The following is a 19,312-nucleotide window of genomic DNA, read 5'->3' as shown; positions in this document are numbered from 1 at the left end:
GTTAAGTCAATAAAATAACCATCACAATACCCGGTAGACAAGGTGATAAATGAATCTTAATCATCTTCCTTTTCTTCTCTGCATGAAATATTGGCCTACGAGGGATTAGCACAGTGCCCAAAGACAGATTAAGCACTCAAAAGTAGTAGCAGGAGCTATTACTTATTACTAATAGCCCAGAAATTTACTACATGGCAGCCCCTGGTCAGATGAATCCTGAATATTGTGATGTGTTCTCTTATGTTTTTATGGACTCTAATGATTTCACCAGTCAGTGAGCAGATCTCAGGAGAGTTGCATATTTCAGTACCTCTCTCCAATTGGTGCACTTGGGCACCTCACCTGGAAGCTGGAAGTTCCATCTCTCTTTTTCACTGTGTAGTCATTTTCATCATCCTGGACCATGAGGTCATCTTAGGTGGGATGCTGTTAAGGTATTTTATTTATTCAACTCAAACTCTTTAAGATTCAGTTCATGTATCACCTTCTCCAGGAAGCCTTCATCAACCCACATTCCAGTGGAGCTTGGTACTCTTCTTTTGTATTCTCAAGGGTTTTGCTCATCACAAGCAGTTGTTTCCTTTGGCTTTTTTTTTTTTTTTTTATGGAATATTGACTGGAGGGATCCATGCTCTACTAAGATTGCCCCCAGAAAACCTACAAGAGCTTAGCCATGGAGAGGCATTGGCTGGTAGGTTTCATCTTCTCATTACTGCACCCACTTAAGACCACATGACATTGTTCACTCTCCATGGTAGGTTGGGGTTTTCCATATTTTCATCAGTTCATTGCTTCTGCTTTCAGTTTCTGTGTAAGGAATGAATGATGTCTCAATGCTATAAATGTAGTGCCCATCTCCTGTTTCAATTCTTCTTCATGAAAAACATCATTTCTTGCTTTGTACAACCTTCCACTCACCTTATACAAGTTCAGAAAATGAACTCTCTTAGTTTATTGTGGCTATGATTTTTTTTTTCTTCCACCACTGTCTTCCTTACCTCAAAAGAACATCTTCTCTACCCTTTAATTTCTCTCTGCTCTTCTCTCACCAAAACATTTTTCAAGAAAAGCTAAAAAGGATTCATACTACATAATGCTCCTAGGGAAGGTTAGGCAAATAGAAATATCTTTAGCCAAAGGCAATCATTTCTAACTAGGACTCCTTCATTTAATGAAATCATTTGTTCCTATTAGGGACTGCAAATAGATAGCATCTGATTACTCAGCACCACAGCCTTACAGAGGGTGCAATACACATATCAGCAAACAAGGCTCATAATCTTTGCCTTCTTGGAATTTGTATTCTAGTGGGAGCACACAGAACAATCTACCCACAGATAACAAAGAAGCCTGGCATGCACATGGAGAAAATGACTGGAGGCGAGAGATGGGACAGTGTGATGTGATGGAGAATAGGTGGGGAGGCCCTGCATTGAGAGGGTGGGGATACCCACCTTCTGAGCTGAGTCTAGACAGTAAGGGCAGGCAGGCCGGTACATGAAGGGTGGGCGGGTGAATGTTCTGGGCAGAGAAGAGAAGGTTCAAAGGAAAAGGTCATGGTTAGTGAAAGGAGTAGGAAATAGGACAATCTGATCAAAGTGAGTCAAAAGTCTTTCATGTGAAGTGAATGGAGTTGAAGCAGTGGGGAGGGATACGAGTCTTTTGCACCTTGGAGTGTCCTGGGCTGCCTGGGAGTAATGGGAACCCCTGCAGGCTGTAGCATGACCTCAGCTACATCTGTCAGATATCCTCGCTCACCATACTAGAAGCAGGTGGTAGAGAGGTGTTGCTACAGGTAGGGAGATAAGGGTGGGGTCCTCAAAATTTCAGCCCTGAGAATTAGATAACTTTTCCATCCACGTGTTCCTGAACCACCACAATAAAGACTAGAGCTAACTTCTCAACACTTTGAGAAAAGATCAATGTCCTGACCTCTGTCTTACAAATTCCTGGTGACGAAGGGATCATTTCTCGAGGTTTATGTATGCACCAGTCATTACTGACTGAATAAATAATCTGATATATCCTAATATCATTTATACTTGTTACATTACATTATAAATATTATTTTGATTAATAAAACATACCATTTATCTTAAAATATTAATGAACTTAGAGGAACTTTCTGTTTTATCTTATGGTAAGTGAACCCTTCAATGAATGTGGAACCCATAAAATGTTCCAAATTTAAATGTATCCTGCTGAGTGAGTTAATGTCTAGAATTTAACCTTGACCCAGGGAACACTACATCCTTGCCACACTTATTTCCCCTTCCTGGAGACTCTAGAAGATTATATTACTCAGCTAAACTGTGGTCAGATTGGGACCATGTGATTGGTTTCTGGTCAATAGACTGTGAAGAGATGTGATGTGTTTCTTCCTGCCTGAGTGGATGGAGCAGGCATCTGTTTCTTTTGCCTCTGCTATCCCTAGTTCACTAGGGTGATAGTGAAGAAATCTTATATGTGTGGTTGCAGTTTGGATGCAGCTAGGATCTGGGATACTTGAGTGAGTCAATACCAGAGAAAGAGAGACTAAAAAGATTGATATGAACCTCGTTGAGGGGGGAAAATACCAGAAGGTATGGGGAGCCCTTGAGCTTGTGAAAGATAGTTTCTGCAGTCCAGTTTACTCTGACAGAATAATAGGGCCTATTACATATGTTTGGATCTGAAACTAGAAAGCATATACGGGGGCTGTCATTGCCCTGCACTGTGACGACCAGAGAATGAAAACTCCCTAAATGACCATCCGTGGTGAGTGGGTTACGTGAGTATAGCACCATCGCACAGTGCAATATTACACCACCACCCTGTGGGAGCTTCGTTATTAGGTGGAAAAAAAATGCAAGGTTCAGTAGAGAGCACATCTAGACCTGGTGGTCACCGGATACTTCCAGGTTCTTGGCATCTTACTCAAAATAAAGAAAGGCACACACAGGTAGTTAAGTGGCACTTTAAGAGCAAAGTGATAGTAAAGGTTTGAGTACACTGCCAAAGGCACAGTGGGCCATGTAAGTGTGGAGTTCAAGGACACCCAGAAATAATCTAGGGCTTCTGTTTATAAGATGATTAGGGGAGGATAGGCTGGTTGTTAGGGTCATAGATTTTGGGGGTCCTCTGGTTTGATTGACAGGTTTGAGTAACATACCACTTTCTCTATTGCATTTGTTTCTTTCCATGATGCATCTGATTTTAGTCATAGGTACTCCCAGTTATACAGAGACATAGATGGTAAATATAGGTTTCTCTGTTTAAATATACTTTATTTATTTATTTGAGAGGGAGAAGGGGGGGGAGATAGATGGAGAGAGAGAGAGAGAGAGAGAGAGAGATAGAGAGCAGGAGAATGGGTGCACCAGGGCAATCAGCCACTGCAAACAAACTCCAGAAGCATGCACCCCCTTGTGCTTCTGGCTTACGTGGGTCCTGAAGAATTGAACTGGGATCCTTTGGCTTTGCAGGCAAATGCCTTAACCACTAAGCCATATCTCCAGCCCAGGGGTTTCTTTGTTTAGAGGCCACCTAGACAAGGAATGGGTCTCTGCTGTTCTGATCCCAGGATATATCTAAGAATATATTTGAATGGGTACTGATCACAAGAGATGGTCACTAAGGGGAGGAAAAGCTAGCTCATTGTATGGAGTGTAATGAACATGTGGCTCCATACAGATGGGGGCCCCAAAACCCCAACAGGTTTCTTGGTGCATTGTTTAGGAGAAGGGTGTGTTTGCTGCTCAAGCCTGCCAGTGCCCTGACTGAACTATTCACTATGCTTGCCTGCCTCCTTGAGTATTGGGTTGTGTTCATGTGGAGAGGATAAATTCATGTAGAGTAGTAGCTAGCATGTGTAGATTTAACGTTCAGTATTCTAAAGCTTTGCAATAAATAACTCAATTATCTTCACAAGTGTCCTCCATTAAGGTAGGTCTCAGTTGTATTCCTGGTTTACCAATCAAGATGAGACCCAGCTGAGGTGACACATTAGAACAAGGACCTAATGCCTGGCTTCAGGCTTTAGAGCTCACCCTTTATTGTTAACTTATGTCTGTTCATAGATGAGGAAGCTTGTCTAAGCAGAGTGTTTCTTTGGGAGGAAATCCACAAATCTGGGAGGGACAGTGTCATTGGTAGGGCAACTGAAAGGTTGGTAACAAGGTCAGGAGAACTCTTTGGCTTTCAGTGATTACCCACTGGTACCTGTTGATTTTTGTAATTGTGAGAAAAATTATGTATTTCAAAACATAACTAGTTTTCTAAAGAGCCCAGGTACAAATCATCATCTTGATTTTCACATAACTCTTCCTGTTCTCAGGATCTGTTTGTTCCACATGCAGAGTAAACCTCCCTGACTCCCTGAGAAGTAATTCTGTCCTCTCTAAGGGCTCAGTGGATTTTCCTCATTCCCACCCCCCAGTTCCCTGAGCCCAGGCAACAGAGAGAAGAACACTGTACCACTGTCTGAGAGTGCATTCTTTATTCAATGAGAAGTTTTCACTTGGGTAGATTTTTTTTGCCTTTTGCAATTATGTCATTAAAAGCATTCTGAACTTCAGACTTGAAATGAACTCCAGAAAGGCTCTGCCCTTTTAGATTTCTGGTTTTACATAATTTATGGTTTTGATTCTTACTGCAAAATGCAAAAGGGATGGAGGGAAGTTTCCAGGCAGGCATACAGATGTATGGCCTCCTGCACCATCCAGCAGAGCCTTTGCCAAATTTCTCTCTTCACAAGGGAAGGGGCTCTGTCCTCAGGATTAATCGGGGTCATGGGAAGATGACTGGATAGCGATGTGAAGATTGTAACTCGGTCTTTTTGTTATCAGTCTATTGTTGTCCTCCTGAATCCCTCTGTTACTGGCTTATTCCATTTTCTCCCCTCTTCCTCGCTTTCTTCCCACCTTCTCAACTCTTTTCCCCACTCATGTGGTTCTGGGAATGTCACTTAAGTACTTAGGAAAGTAAATAGGACAGTAGAAGAAGGTGTTTGAAATCAATGTTCTGCTTTCCACTAGCCTGTCACCTTCTAAACCTGTGATGTTGGGCAAGGCTCTCTAACCTTTGAAACAGTGCTTTGCACATCTGTAAAGGAAGGCAAAGAGTTGAATCTGTCTCACAGGTTACATTGCAGATTACATGACACGTTGAACTTAAAGAGCTCAGCCCTGTGTTGGCATGCAGCTTACTGAACAGCAGCTTTATATTTGAAGAGGCACAGCATGAGGCACTGCATGGAAGTGCGTGTTCTCTGGGAGCCAACTGCCTTGGAATCCCGCTCGGTCATGTAATGGCTGGGTCATTTTCAAAGTCACTTTTCCTCTCTAAGGTCAGTTTGCTTCTTAGTGTGATGGACACGAGCATGCTATTTCCCTCAGTGTTGCCATGGCAGGAAATGAGACACATCAGTTGTAAGGGAGTCCATACAGGGCCTGGCACACGGGACACCATCACTAAATATAAGCTCATGGCGTGGGGAGTTTGTGCCTAGCTAAGGGAAACAGGCAAAAATCAAACAGAGTTCTCATATACCCTGAAATTATACACATATTTATCTAGAAGGCAGAGTGGCTTCATCTTAAGCAGATCCTTGGCTTGAAACCCAGACCTGAGCCATTGACTGTGTGACTCAGAAGCCTCCACACTGCAGACCTGTGGTAGTATCCGATTCCCGGGCACCTCTGTCTTTCTCCTTACCTTGTGGGGTGATCCCTTTAAAGCTGTCTCTCTCACTGACCTGTCCTCTAACCTGAGCCGCTACTCAAATCGCAGGTAATAAAGGTAGTGGCTGAGGATGTGTGTGTCTATGTGAGTGGGAGGCTGTAGCTGGGTCCCTTGAGGTGGCCCGAGCCTCTTATATCTTATTAGCCTGGGACAATCTCAGTGCCTAAGTCTAGGAATGACAGCTTCTGCAGTGGATCTGATTCTACCAGTCCTGTCAGTGAAACCTTAGCACACTGTTGAGCATTGCTCACCTTCAATTTTCCCAGCCATGAAGCTGGAAAGGAATATTGCATTCCCACAGTTATTGAGAAAAGGCCTATAGAGCACAGTAGCTTAGCAAATGGGAGGTAATTATCATCAGTACAACTCTTAACATAGGTCCTTGAACAGCCAACAGAAGGCTGGATGTGTGGGGTCCTATAATGGGAGGTATCCATTATTTTAAGACCTCAGGTTTCCGACGTATTGCCTGTATATGTGCAATCCCATAGGTATGGCCTAAGGGCAGGTCCCAGGGAGAGAGAGTGGGAAATAGATGAATAGGAAAGCAGGCAGTGCAGAATCTCTGAGGACGGTGTCAACAGGCTTTCTTCCTCCTGTGAGGGCAGCTCAAACAAGGGGCCAGAAGTCAGCCTCTCCCTGAACTAGTCCATTGCTTGATGCATGACTTCTCCAGCGATGGAACAGATCTTGTATTTCCTCATCTGGGAAAAACAATGACAAACACACAGAACAAGTATCAAATATCTGTGGCTAGAGTAGACTAAGGATTGGTACCATTCTATAGATGTCCAGTTCCAAGAAGGCTCAAGCTCCTGAGTCTTGAACCCTGATAGACTCCAACCAACTTTTACTTCAGAAGGCCTCAGAGTTTTCATTTTCAACAGCCCTTTGTAGAACAGTAGAGTATCACGAGCTGTTATACCAGAAAAACCCATTTAGTGACCATCTCCTCTATAGAGCTTAAAGAGCGTAAAAACCCATGGTAAGTTTGACCCACAAGTGTACTTGGTGTCATTCACATAGATTACTTTCTGAGTTTTAAATGAATGCTATACCAACATTTGAAATCCAGGGAATTTCCCAAGGAGATCCATTTTCTCTTGGAAAGTCATGAACTTGGAAAAGCTAGCAACTCACCCTGGCAGCCCGGGACAACTGGGGTGGTAGATCCCTTTTGTACTGTGCCTGAGCCTCCAGCTACCATGATCCTCACAGCTCTTTATTTTACACTGTGTCTCTGGGCTTCATTTATTTATTTATTTTCTGCATGTCCATTATTGGCATTTGAGTTTACAACTTCTTCTCCTATACTTCTGAGGTCTGATCATAGGAGGTGGCTCAGCCAGCACCACACAGTGGACAAAAGCCAGGAGTGGGACTTGAACTATTTCTATGTCAAAACTCTCTATCACACCTTCAAGGCTCAGTGACCTTATAGAAGAGGTGGTAGAAAGAATCTAAGAACCAGAGAAAGGGAAGGAGTTCTTACAATATCATCTTCCAATTGGCCTTGATATTCATGGCCTCACAGTAGCTATTGCTACCTATACAAGACCTATCTAATTGGAAGAAAAAAAAAATGTTGTCATTAAAATAGGGGAGATACCAGTTGGAAAGTTGGGAGGGGGAAAAGGGATAGTGGTGGGAAGGGATTTTGATCATCATATATTGTCTATATTTATGGAAATTTTAAATAAAAATAAGGAAAAAAAACCTCTCTTCATAGTGCAACCCGTTGAGGGCATAAAACAGCTCATTAACCAAGTTTATATGTTGGTACTGACACTCTGGTTATGACTCAGGAGTTGAGATGATTGCTGTAGAGTGATGGATTCCTGAGGTTTCAGGGGCCTCTCTACAGATGGTTAGAACACAGATCTCAAAACGATCCTTGCCTTCATGTTGCAATGTCGGTTCACTGTCTTTGATCTCTCTCTCTTTTTTTTTTTTTTTATCCCTTTTGCATGTGTATACTTGTATGCAGGGTAATAGATACACTTGTATGTGCTCATTGTATGTGGGGGTCAGAGGGTACTCTTCCTCAGGTGACATCTACCTATTTAGAGAAAAGGTCTTTTCACTAGCCTGAATTTAGCATGTAGGCTAGACTGGCTGGCTAGTGAGTCCCAGGGACCCATCTTTCTCTGATTGTCCAATGTTGGGATTAAAAGCGTGCATCACTTTTGCTTGCATTTTTTACATGGGTTCTGGGGGTGGAACTCATGTCTCTCAAGCTTGGAAATCAAGAACTTTACCAACTGAGCTATCTCCTCACCCACCTCCCTTGTGTCTTCCCACTAATCCTGTTAGAAAGTACAGGTGAGTGCACAAACAATTGTAGTGCTAAGGAGGCTGAGGTAGGAAGATCGAGGCCACCCAGACTACCTAATGAGATCCTGTCTGACAAACAAAAATAAACCAACTCTGCCTTTAAAAAGCTGGTGTGACAATATTCTTAGTTAATGCTAACTGTGGTCAAGTCAGGTGTCCAGTAGGCCAAGAGCTCAGTCTCACTGCCTTTCATCCTGCATTTATGGCTAAGGACATGAGAACTGAAAGGATGACAAGCTGTTGGCTCCACATATCCAGGATTACAGCTCACTTTGGCCTTGCACTTCTGTCACTCAGACATGTGCGGTGTATCATCAAGGGCCATGAATGGCCACAACTGACTCTACTCAGGCTCAGAGGAGACTGGCAGACGGCTGTGACTGTGACCTCTGTGTCCTCCATAACTCCCTAGAGACCTCAGTGCTCTTCAGAGCTTGGTGAGATCAGGTGGGATTGTGGGAGACATTTCAGTGCTTGGCAGGTTATGTGCATAATGCAGATGCCCAGAAGCCCTGAGGCTGGCGGGGAGTGGCAGGGGCTGGTCCTGTGTTTCTACTCTCTCCAAGCAGTCACAAATCCTTGTCTCTGAGAATAAAATTAAAATGGGCAGCTGAGAGATAATACATACAGTAGATCCCAATGTACAATGCCTCCCTGTCCCTCTGATAGGCTGCTGCCAGGACAAGCAACAAGGATTACACAATCATCTTATTATGCAGGGTCTGCCAAGGGCAACGAAAGGGTTACTTTTCTGGTCTCAAAAGAAACAGCACCCTCTCCCCACCTCTAAGGTTCCCTAAGCCACCACCCAACCACTGTGCTAGCTTTTACTCAGGGAGAAAGGCTGGTACCTGAGCTTCTTTCAGGCTAAGGAAGTCTCCCTTTCCTTCCTCATTGCAGGGTATCTCATTACTTTTCACAATCTCGTGGATTTTCCACACGGCTTGAACCTGATCATGGAATTTGGGTTCTAATCATAAGGGAAACCCCATATAGGAAGGAAAATGTACATCTATATATATCTAGCCTGCGTAAATATCCTAGTGCCTAAGGAACTTGCCTCTCTTTTCATGGACAACTCAACCGAGACAAAGTTCATGACAGCATCTGTATAAAGAGTTTATCCTGGGAGGAGTGAGCCTTGACCCAACTTCTGTCTCTGGTGCTCATTTTCTTTTTATGTTTGAAAATATATTTTTATTTGTTTGTTTATAAAGTGAGACAAAAAGAGAAAGAGAGAGAGGGAGAGAGAGAGAGAGAATGGGCATGCCAAGGCTCTAGCTATTGCAAACAAACTCCAGATGCATGCACCACTCTGTATATGATTTTATGTGGATACTGGAAAAGTGAACCTGGGGAGTCAAGCTTTGCAAGCGAGTGCCTTTAACTGCTCAGCCATCTCCATCTCCCTAGCCTGTGGTGCTCATTTTCCAAGTAATCTAGAAAACTGTGCCTGGCTCCTCCTTGTTTCCCTCTTTCTTTTTTGTCAGTTAAATCTAACCAAGTCCTCTTCATCCAGGGAGCTTAACTCTGGCAGCTTCGGTGTGTACGGTCAGCATGGAAGGAAGGGAGGGAGGGAGGAAGGGAGGGAGAGATCAATATGGTCCATTGCCACTCTAAGTCCCCTAAGGACTAGAAAAGAAACAGACTTGGGCTAGTGAAAAGTAATCAGATCTGGTATTTACATTGATTTTTATGTATAGAACCCAACCCAGCCTCTACTTCTCTTCTCAAGTCCATTTTCTGTTCCAATGCATGGGAAGAAAATACGCATTTGAAGACGGCAACAAAACCATTGTTCTAATCTCTATGTGATGCCCAAATATGAATTTGTGCCTACATTACATGAAGTCATGTTTAATGTGTTCATTAGACAAAAACCTTCTCCAACTCCAGGCTATCATGATGACTCAGCATGGCGGGAGGGCTGTCAGGGCTCACTAAGTGGCTGCAAGAGTGAATTGTCACACACAATCACTCAAGTGTCTTCAGATTCTCCGATGCTTTGCTCTCTAATGAAGCCCATTGAAATATTCAGAATCACAGGAGTGTAATTACCCTAGACTCCAAGCCAAGACTCAGCACTCATACTCCATAAAGACCCCACATAGTAAATACTTTCACTTTTACAAGCCAGAAGGTCTCTGCTACTACTACAAGTCTCTGCCATTGTAACGCAAAAGCAGGCACAGACAATACAATACTAATGGGCCTGGCTGGGTCCCAGTGCCACTTAACCTACAGAAACAGGTTCAAGTAGGACATGACTCAGAGACCATAGTTCATAGCCACTTAGCTCAAAAACTAGGTTAAAAAGAAATCGGATACTTTGGCAAAATTTGGCCATGGATGGGGAGAGGCCTGCACTCAGCATGCTATGATAAAGGAACAACAACAACAAAAATAAAATAAAATAAAATAAAATTGGTTGTCAGGGAAACTAGGTAATTTTTTGGTTCGTTGACCCAGGGTAAGTCCTTAAAAAAGAAACCTACTTTACTTCTTTCAGGCTTGGTATCCTAATGAATGAAGCAAGGGTGGCATCTGAGGATCTTTAAGGCCTTTGCTAGAATGCATATGGTGTTCACACTCCTTTCCTGCTTCCCAACATTTTTATGTTTATTTATTTTTACTTTTGATGGACACTTGAGAAGAAGTTCAACAGGGGCCATGTGAGAAGATTCAGTGTTGGGAATATGGCACGGAAGAGAAGCAGTCCAACCGGTCTGCATTCTGCTGCTGGAATTTTATTCCCGGATATAAAAGACCTGTCTCGTAGCTACAGTTCCCTTACGTCTAGAGCTGCAGACTTAGCTCTTTCCTGCATTGGGGCCATGTAATAAAATTTTAGCAGGGCTGTATTCCATACCTAGCACCTAGAAACTGGCTTGCACTTCAAGTGCCAAGAATGTGACCATCTCATTACCATCTGTGAAACATGAGAAATATGCCAAGGCCTAGGGTTGTCAGAGATACTATTCACAGAGTCAGTGGCAGCAGAGACCCAGTGGGAACTGACTGGGACAGGGCCATCCTCAGATTCTAACCAATCTCTTCCTGTATTGCTGCAGCTCAGGTTCTTGGACCAAGCCTCTCCTGCCCATAAATTGAAACTCAGCCTTTCCACTGAGTCTCTTGAAACCCTCCCAACAAATATGGATCATGATTAAGGAAGGTACAAGCCTTTTTTTTATTGATTGAAATCCATATCCCAGACTGGAATACCAAAATACAACTCCTAACTTAATTGCAATTATTTACTTTAGTATCTATTTCTAAAATCATTACTTTTCTGATCCAGGGATCATATATCATTAGCGTGAGCTTCTTGTGATCCTCTTGGGGCATCACTTACAGAGAGGAAGGCTCCCATTTGCACTGCACTGAGAAACCTTGTCCTCAGATTTACAGCTAGATAGAGGGGTGACAGCTTCTACTCGACTATCTTCATTCATTCACTCATCTTACCACTTATTTCATCAATATGCATTCAGTACTGTATAGGAAGCACTCCAGAGAAAATAAGGCCAAAGGAGTTCATTATCTGTGATGGCTCACACTGATTGTCACCTTTACAGGACCCAGAACCAGCAGTGAGCGATTACTTTTATTAGGTTAATTTGTGGACATGCCTATAAGGGGTTATCTTGAAGAGGTTAATTGAAGTACAAAGACCCATCTTAACTGTGGGCAGCACCATTCCATGGGCTAGGATCCTGAACTATATGAAAAGAAGAAAGATGGGTCCTTACTAGCATCTATCTATAGCTCTCTGCTTCCTTGTTTTCAAAAATATGGCCAGTCTCTGGCACCATGGCTTTCCTGCCATGATGAACTGTAACCTAGAACTGTAAACTCTAATGAGCTCTTCCTCCCTGAAACTGATTCTTGTCAGTCACTTTTGTCCTAGCAGTGAGAAGGTCACTGATGTACTGTCTATGGAAATAAAATCCATAAACTTGTATGTCCAGTCATCTAGTTATACATTTGATAATAAAAACCACAGAGAAGTTTTATGTCTTTTAACTAACAAAGGAAGAATGCTTTCCATAATTTGCAGGGGAGCATGGTGGGAAGACCCTTACCAAGGAAGAAACAACTGAGCCGTAAGAAGTAGTCTTGAGAATAGACTGTGTGAATAGAATAGACCCAGAATAAAGAGAATTGTGAATGGTCTGGAAAGGCAAGGGCTTCCTGCACTTTGGAATTGCAAAGAAGCCAAGGGGTCTGGAGTTGACTACATCTGAGGAACGAGGGAGAGAGTAGAGGTTGCAAAGGCATTTGAGTCCTTTGGCCAAGTTGAAAAATAGAGATGTCTTAGCTCAAGAACAATTTTAAACCACCATGATTCAGGTGAGAGAGATGAGTGGGCTTCCATTCTCTGTGATCATTACAACTGCTGTGTAAATATTAATTCACAGGTTTATGGTAGGACTACCAGGAGGTAAGTCTGGAAGCCATGGCAGCGCAGCTGGGAGAACTTTAATATTTTTGATTTTTTTTTTTTTTCTGTGCTCAGGATGAAACTCAGAGCCTTGTCCATGTTAGGCAAGCCTCTACCATTGAGATCTGCTGGAAGAACCCTAGGGCAGGCTGGTGGTGATGTGGGCAGGAAGGCTAGAAAGATGAGCGCGGCAAGGAAAACGGCAGAACTCCACGATCAGTTTGTGGAGGGCATCCATGGTTGCTGCAGGGTGGATGGGGGTGGTAAAGAAATATCTGGAGGAGGAGTTTCGTTTCATGCATTCTTTCTTTCATCTATTAGCCCCCAAGGACTTCAGTGTTAGCAGCTTGACTGCACCAGTTAACACAATTCTCACGATATAAATGACTGCTGTCCTCATTGTTCTTTCTTGAGGACAAAGGATTGAGCCTATTCGGAAGTGTTAGGCCTTCCCTCTGCTTTGTTATTTATTTCTCCACTTCTGAATTTCATGGTGTGAAGCCTGTGGCCACTTATCCTGTCAAGAGTCTTGGGACAAATTTACTCCTTGCTTTCTCTTTCCTATTGTAAGCCCTTCAGTGCCTTCTCAACGAATGGCCGTACTTCCTAGTAAACATTCTGGGATGTGGTCCTGACCTCCAGATCTCCAGCGTGGACCACTTTCCTGAGTCTAGTGTGCTTCTGGGTTTACTTATAAGGTGTGACTGAACATCAGGCTATGGCCAGTAAGCATGCAGAAACTCAAAAATAGTCAGCATTTGTTATTAATTTTTTAAACAATTTTCTCAAAGTCCTGAGCGTGCCAAGGATAAAAGATAAAGCAGAGAAAAGTTTTGAAACTTCAATAATGAAACTATTGCCAAAATTTCACTGGAAACATGTTTTCTGGGTGACCACCACTTCTATATTCTCTCTCTTTTCCCTTTTATCTCTGATTAATTGGAGCTGGCTGTCAAGCTTGGATCAGTGCTAATGATTTCAAGGTCTTACAAAGATGTCAAAAAAGTAGATATGATATTAAACTCCATCTAAGGAAATTCTAAGAGTAGATTTGGGCTCAGTTATCTATTCTTTTTTTTAAATTAATTAATTAATTTATTTATTTGAGAGAGACAGACACAGAGAGAAAGACAGATAGAAGGAGAGAGAGAGAATGGGCGCACCAGGGCTTCCAGCCTCTGCAAACGAACTGCAGACGCGTGTGCCCCCTTGTGCATCTGGCTAACGTGGGACCTGGGGAACCGAGCCTCGAACCGGGGTCCTTAGGCTTCACAGGCAAGTGCTTAACCGCTAAGCCATCTCTCCAGCCCTCTGTTATCTATTCTTTACTGTGAACTTAATTTTAGAAAGATTCCACAAATGGTCCAAATGAACATTCAAGCCTTTCTTTCCCCCTCCTTAGGACTCACAAACACGATGTCTTCTTGTTCTGTCATATTTTCCACAGATCCCATCTATTAGAATGAGCATTGTGTTGAAAGGAAATAGGATATGGCTAACTCTGAAGGACATGGAAGTAAAATCATACCCCACAGGCAGAGGAGGGATGAAATGAGCTAGTGCATGAAAATATTATTGAAAGTTCAGAGGAACAGAGCAAAATCCATCAGCTCAGCAGCCCTGGATTATTTCACCACAGGATACCAAAAATGAGCAAGAAACTAACTAATTAATTTTGTGGGTTTTTTTTTATAATCTGAATTTTAGTTAGAATAGGAACATCTGGAGTTTGAAATTAATTGCCCAGAACTAGCTGCTGCACTAATTAATATTCAGTCAAATGGCACTCCACCAAGGTGCCCCTTTCCTGTAGGAACCCAGCTACCATGCCCATCTTCGGACAGCACCAGTTGGCTGGTGCAGGGCAGAAGGTCAGAGAAGAGGTGCCTGCAGTATGTTCTTTTCACTAAGAGCACGCTACTGGAAGAAGTACTGGGAAATAACCCACGAGAAGGAACAATGCTGTAGAGAAAATTAAGAGATCCCAATTCATCCGCAGTGTTGTTTCCCTACTATCTTCAGGGCTGAAGACAGTGAGCCCCAGAATGACTTTGTGTGTAGATTGTTTTGGTTGGCCATAGTTTGTCCTGTTATTGGTGAGCTGAAGTAGGTGTTTAAAACATCTGGGCCATGTCATTAGCAACAAGAATCTGCTCACAAGATCCTGAACCTTCTTTTGTGGCTTGCAGTAGCCTGGTTTCTACTCTACTTCAAAGGATAGAACTTAAAGAGAGATTGGTATAGGTATAAACACCTCAACAAACCACTTTATCCAAGTCACTGACTTGGTGATTCACTTTGTGGACTGGCCGTTGTGGCAGCCACATGAAAGGTGACTGATCTGAATTCAGATGCTCTGTAGGTAGAAAATGTATACTTCATTTCATACATTTCATGTATGTACTGTGTGCTAAACTGTTGTGCCACTGGAGCTCCTGGGTACCACATTTTATAAAAGGATGCATACGATAAGTCCATAATCTTACACTGATTATCTGAAGACATGGGATTCAAGTAAATATGATATTAAAATTAGCCACTTGCTTCTCTTTGCCCTTTAATGGAACCACTAGAAAATTTAAAATGATACATGACTTGTATTTGCAGCACAGTCTATTTCTACTGGACAGTAATGATATAAAGTCTTTAATATTTTCTCCTTCTACTAACATAACTACGATTTACTGGTAATGCTGATACCATGATGCTGATACTACAATGTAATACCATGAGCATAATTTTACTTTAGGCATGTGGACAGTTTATTACTTATGGCAGCACTACCATATAGAGATTACTAGCTTCATTTCACAGATGAGGAATTTGGGCCAAGAGGATACATGGTTTGTAACATTCATTTGATTAAAATCAACAAGTAGGGCTGGAGAGATGGCTTAGCAGTTAAAGTGCTTGCCTGCAAAGCATAAGGACCCCAGTTCGACTCTCCAGGATCCATGTAAGCTACATACACAAGGGGAGGCATGTGTCTGGAGGTCATTTGCTGGAGGCCCTGGCACGCCCATTCTCTATCTCTCTCTGTCTCTTTCTCTCTCTCAAATAAATGAAATACATTTTTAAAAAAATCAATTAAGTGTTGTTGAACACCAACTGCATACTCTATATTGTTTTAAATTAGGGCGTCTTAGGTTTGAGTAATTCTATTATGGAATTGGTTGAAACCTAGCCACCGAAGGTCCTACTTCCTTTAAATCACTTTTCCTGGCACTGCTGTGCTTTAAAGTTTCTTGGTATCACCCGGCAGTGTTTCTGATCACTTTTACCATTTCATCTTCTGTTTTTAATGGGAATTGATTATGAGGACAAGGCACTTGGATAGAATTAGAATCAGGGTCTGAGTTTGACTTATTGGAGCTCTCTGCCTATGCAAAGAGCCTTTCCAGCAAAGACTGATGTTCTGAATGGTCTATGAGTGTAATTAGGTGAAGTGTCCTAGGCTTGGTTTTTATGTATGATAACATCAGGCTAATTCAGGAAGAGTCAAGGCTGGATTAACTATGCAGTCTGGGGCAGGAGGTCCCATCTTGATGGTCTGGGTTGACAGACAATTGGTCCTTATAACAATCCTTATAACCATGCAAGGAGTGGAAGGGTTGGTGGCAGGATGTGAGCAGAGGCTTAGCAGTACGCTGTGATCAGTAGGCTGGCAGCTTGCAACCAAATGCCCACTACAAGTACGCACATTGTAGCAGGCAGGGAGGAAACATGGGACACTTACAGAAAGTCTATAGTTTTCAAGATGCTTGTATTCAGCTACTTAAAATCCCAAAATGCAATATTATGATTTGAATGTGAACCGTCCCACACAGCCTTATATGTTTGAACACTGTCCGGAGAGGTTGTGGAGCCTTTGGGACTGTGGCCCAGCTAGTAGAAGTGGGTCACTGGGAATGGACCTTGAAGGTGATGCCCGTTTCTGGTTCGGAGCCAAGTTTTCTGCCTTCTGGTCTGCGAGGAGGCAAACAATTAGCACCACCAGCTTCATCCAGCATGAACCCAGCTACTTTAGCTATCATGCATCCCTGCCGTCATGGGCTTAACCCCCTGAAACTGCGAGTCAACATCAACCTCTTCCCTCCTTGAACTTGCTTCTGTCAAGTACTTCACCACAGCAATGAGCAAAGAAACTAATGTAAGCAAGAAGATCCTTTATAACTTTTCATAGTGAAAACCTGAAGCACAAAATTTAGGTGCCATTTTAACTCACAGTTAGTGAGAGATAGATCTGGAATTTCCATCTAGACCATATATATCTATTACTTGCTGCTGTGTGACACGTTGCCACAAGCTCAGCAACTTAAAAACATGTATTTATTATTTTCTAGTTTTATGGTCAGTATCTAAGACATGACTGAACTGAGCCTTTGTTCACGGCCTCAAAAGATACAATCAAGATATTGGCTGGACCACATTGTCATCTGGAAGCATGATGGAGGATAAATATACTTCCAAGCTTTTCGGAACATTGGCAGAGTTCATTTCCTCATGGCTGTGTTATTGAGGTCTCTCTTTTTTTTTTTTAAATGGCTGTCAGCCAGTGTCCACTCTTTTCTACTGGAGTCCATTTTCATGTGGCTCTCAGATTATACAGGATTCAAGATCCAAAAGATGCTCCTTGACTTACACTGGGGTCATGTCCTTTAATCCCATTTTAAATTGAACATAATGTTGGCTAAAAATGCCCTGAAGGGAAGGAGAGATTGCTCAGTGGCTAAGTGCACTTTCTGCACAAACATGAAGGGCTGAGAGGGCTTGACACCTCCAGTGTGGGAATCTCCAGATCCTACATAAACAGCTGGGTGTGGCCATGTGCACCTGGAACCTCAGTCCCACAGGAGAGCAGAGACTCGAGAATGGTTGGAGCTCCACAGGCTCTGGCTGGAAACAAGACCAGGCCAAAAGAGTAGTGGAGTAGAACTTCTGAGGATTTTTTTTTTAAGCCAACTTAGGTTTGCACCTCACACTCCTTCCTATCTTAGGAAAGCAAACATAGAGGGTGCTACACCACAACATATTATACACACACATGAAAAAAGAAGAAAGTAAAACAAAATTTACTGAATACACCTGACTATGAGACACCACAGCTTACAAGCACAACTCAGCTGAGTATATGGGAAGGGAAGAAGCCATCTTTTTTTCTGCATTCTACAGGCTGGGCCAAGTGCCATGTTTCACCTGCGCTCAAGGTCAAGGGTTGATACAAGGGTGCCCTTATGGAAGGGTGGCCTCTTAGAACTCTACCTACCCGTGTATGACCTCCTAGTCAGAGATGTGGGAACTGGCTGGGCTTCTTTGCAGAACCAGCAGAGCCTGTTCTCTAATTGCTTCATGTATGCCTGTTCTTATACAGATTCTGGGGCCCCTGAACCACAGTGTCCAGTCCCTGAACCTGTGAATACCACACCTGGGGTAACCTGCTCTAAAAAACCTACCTCACCCAGTAGGTGGACACTGAAGCTGCCTTGCATCCCTAAGCCTAGAAAGGCTTGTGCCCAGATTAGATATCAGATTTGATTCCATTACTCATCCATTCATTCTTACTTCTCAACCACTGCCAGACTTGTTTGGTATATGATTCTCTCCTCCTCCTTCCTTCCCTCCCTCCCTCTGCCAGATTCTGTATTCTAGTTGTTAGGTGTGAACCTGCTTTAAGCCAGAATATTTTGGAAAAATGGACTAACTCCCAGAGATTCCTGAGCTTTGCCCCTCATAATGGATTCCCTGAAGGTCAATGCTATCCTCACTGGATTTATTACTATTGTCTGTGGTCTTCAGAAGCTACCAATTACAAAGTCAGCCCAGATCTAGCGTCCTTCTTATTTTCCTCCTTAACTTCTCTTTCTTCCATTTTACCTTTTGGCTCATGGTGAAGTCCCACAATGATTTTCATCAGGGCCCAGGAGATGTGTGAGAGCACTTTCTATGCTGGCGGCCAAGGCTACTATGATACATGGAGATCACTTCTATCTAGTGAACATCCTCAAATAAAGCCATAGCTGTATTTGTGGAGATACATGTTGGCCTTTCTGGGGTTAATGAGAGTGTTGAGCTATAGTTCAAGGCAGAAGTCTCTATTCAGGTCATAAGGGATAGGGATACCTCTCAGTTACCTACTAATGGAGCAGGAGGACAGCCTCTGCCTGAAGTCTGATTTCACTCAGGAAGACCCAATTTCAGCTCCGGTCCCAAATAGAGCTATGCCAAACAGGGTAAGAAGCAAATAGCCTCAGTCCTTGACTTGCATCTTGATCCACACATCTGTTTTGAGTTGAAGGAGCCATGTCTACTCTGTTTACTAAAAGTCTAGGCACTATAGGAACTAATAAGTATTCAATATCTACATACACAGAAATGAATGATTTAGTCATCTGTTATGAGCTTTTGCCCCTTAGTTTTGTCATCTGCTTGGAGAGCTTAATTTCATTCATTTTTATTTCATGTAATTTATTTTTATTATAAATATACACCTATACATATTTTTATATAAATTATAGTCTTATATCCCCTCACTCCCAATCATTCATTCTTTAATGGATAGAAGCTTAATTGGCTTTTGCATAACTAACCTGACTTGGTTCTAGTTGAATCCACCAGGTTAGCACTGCTGTCCTGCTAGATTATAGACCTGCCTTGTGCTGACCTGGACCATTCCCTACAACCCATGCTTCATTTGCTTCATTATAGGAGTCTTTCTAGGTCCTCTCAAAAGCCAAGAATCTGAGATAAGAACCACTGAAATACACAGCCAACAGATGGCTTAGCACACCTTGGTTCTCTTGCTTCTTGCATATT

This window comes from Jaculus jaculus, chromosome 3 (assembly GCF_020740685.1).
Source record: "Jaculus jaculus isolate mJacJac1 chromosome 3, mJacJac1.mat.Y.cur, whole genome shotgun sequence".
Classification (NCBI taxonomy): Eukaryota; Metazoa; Chordata; class Mammalia; order Rodentia; family Dipodidae; genus Jaculus; species Jaculus jaculus.
Note: the sequence above shows the minus strand (reverse complement) of the source record.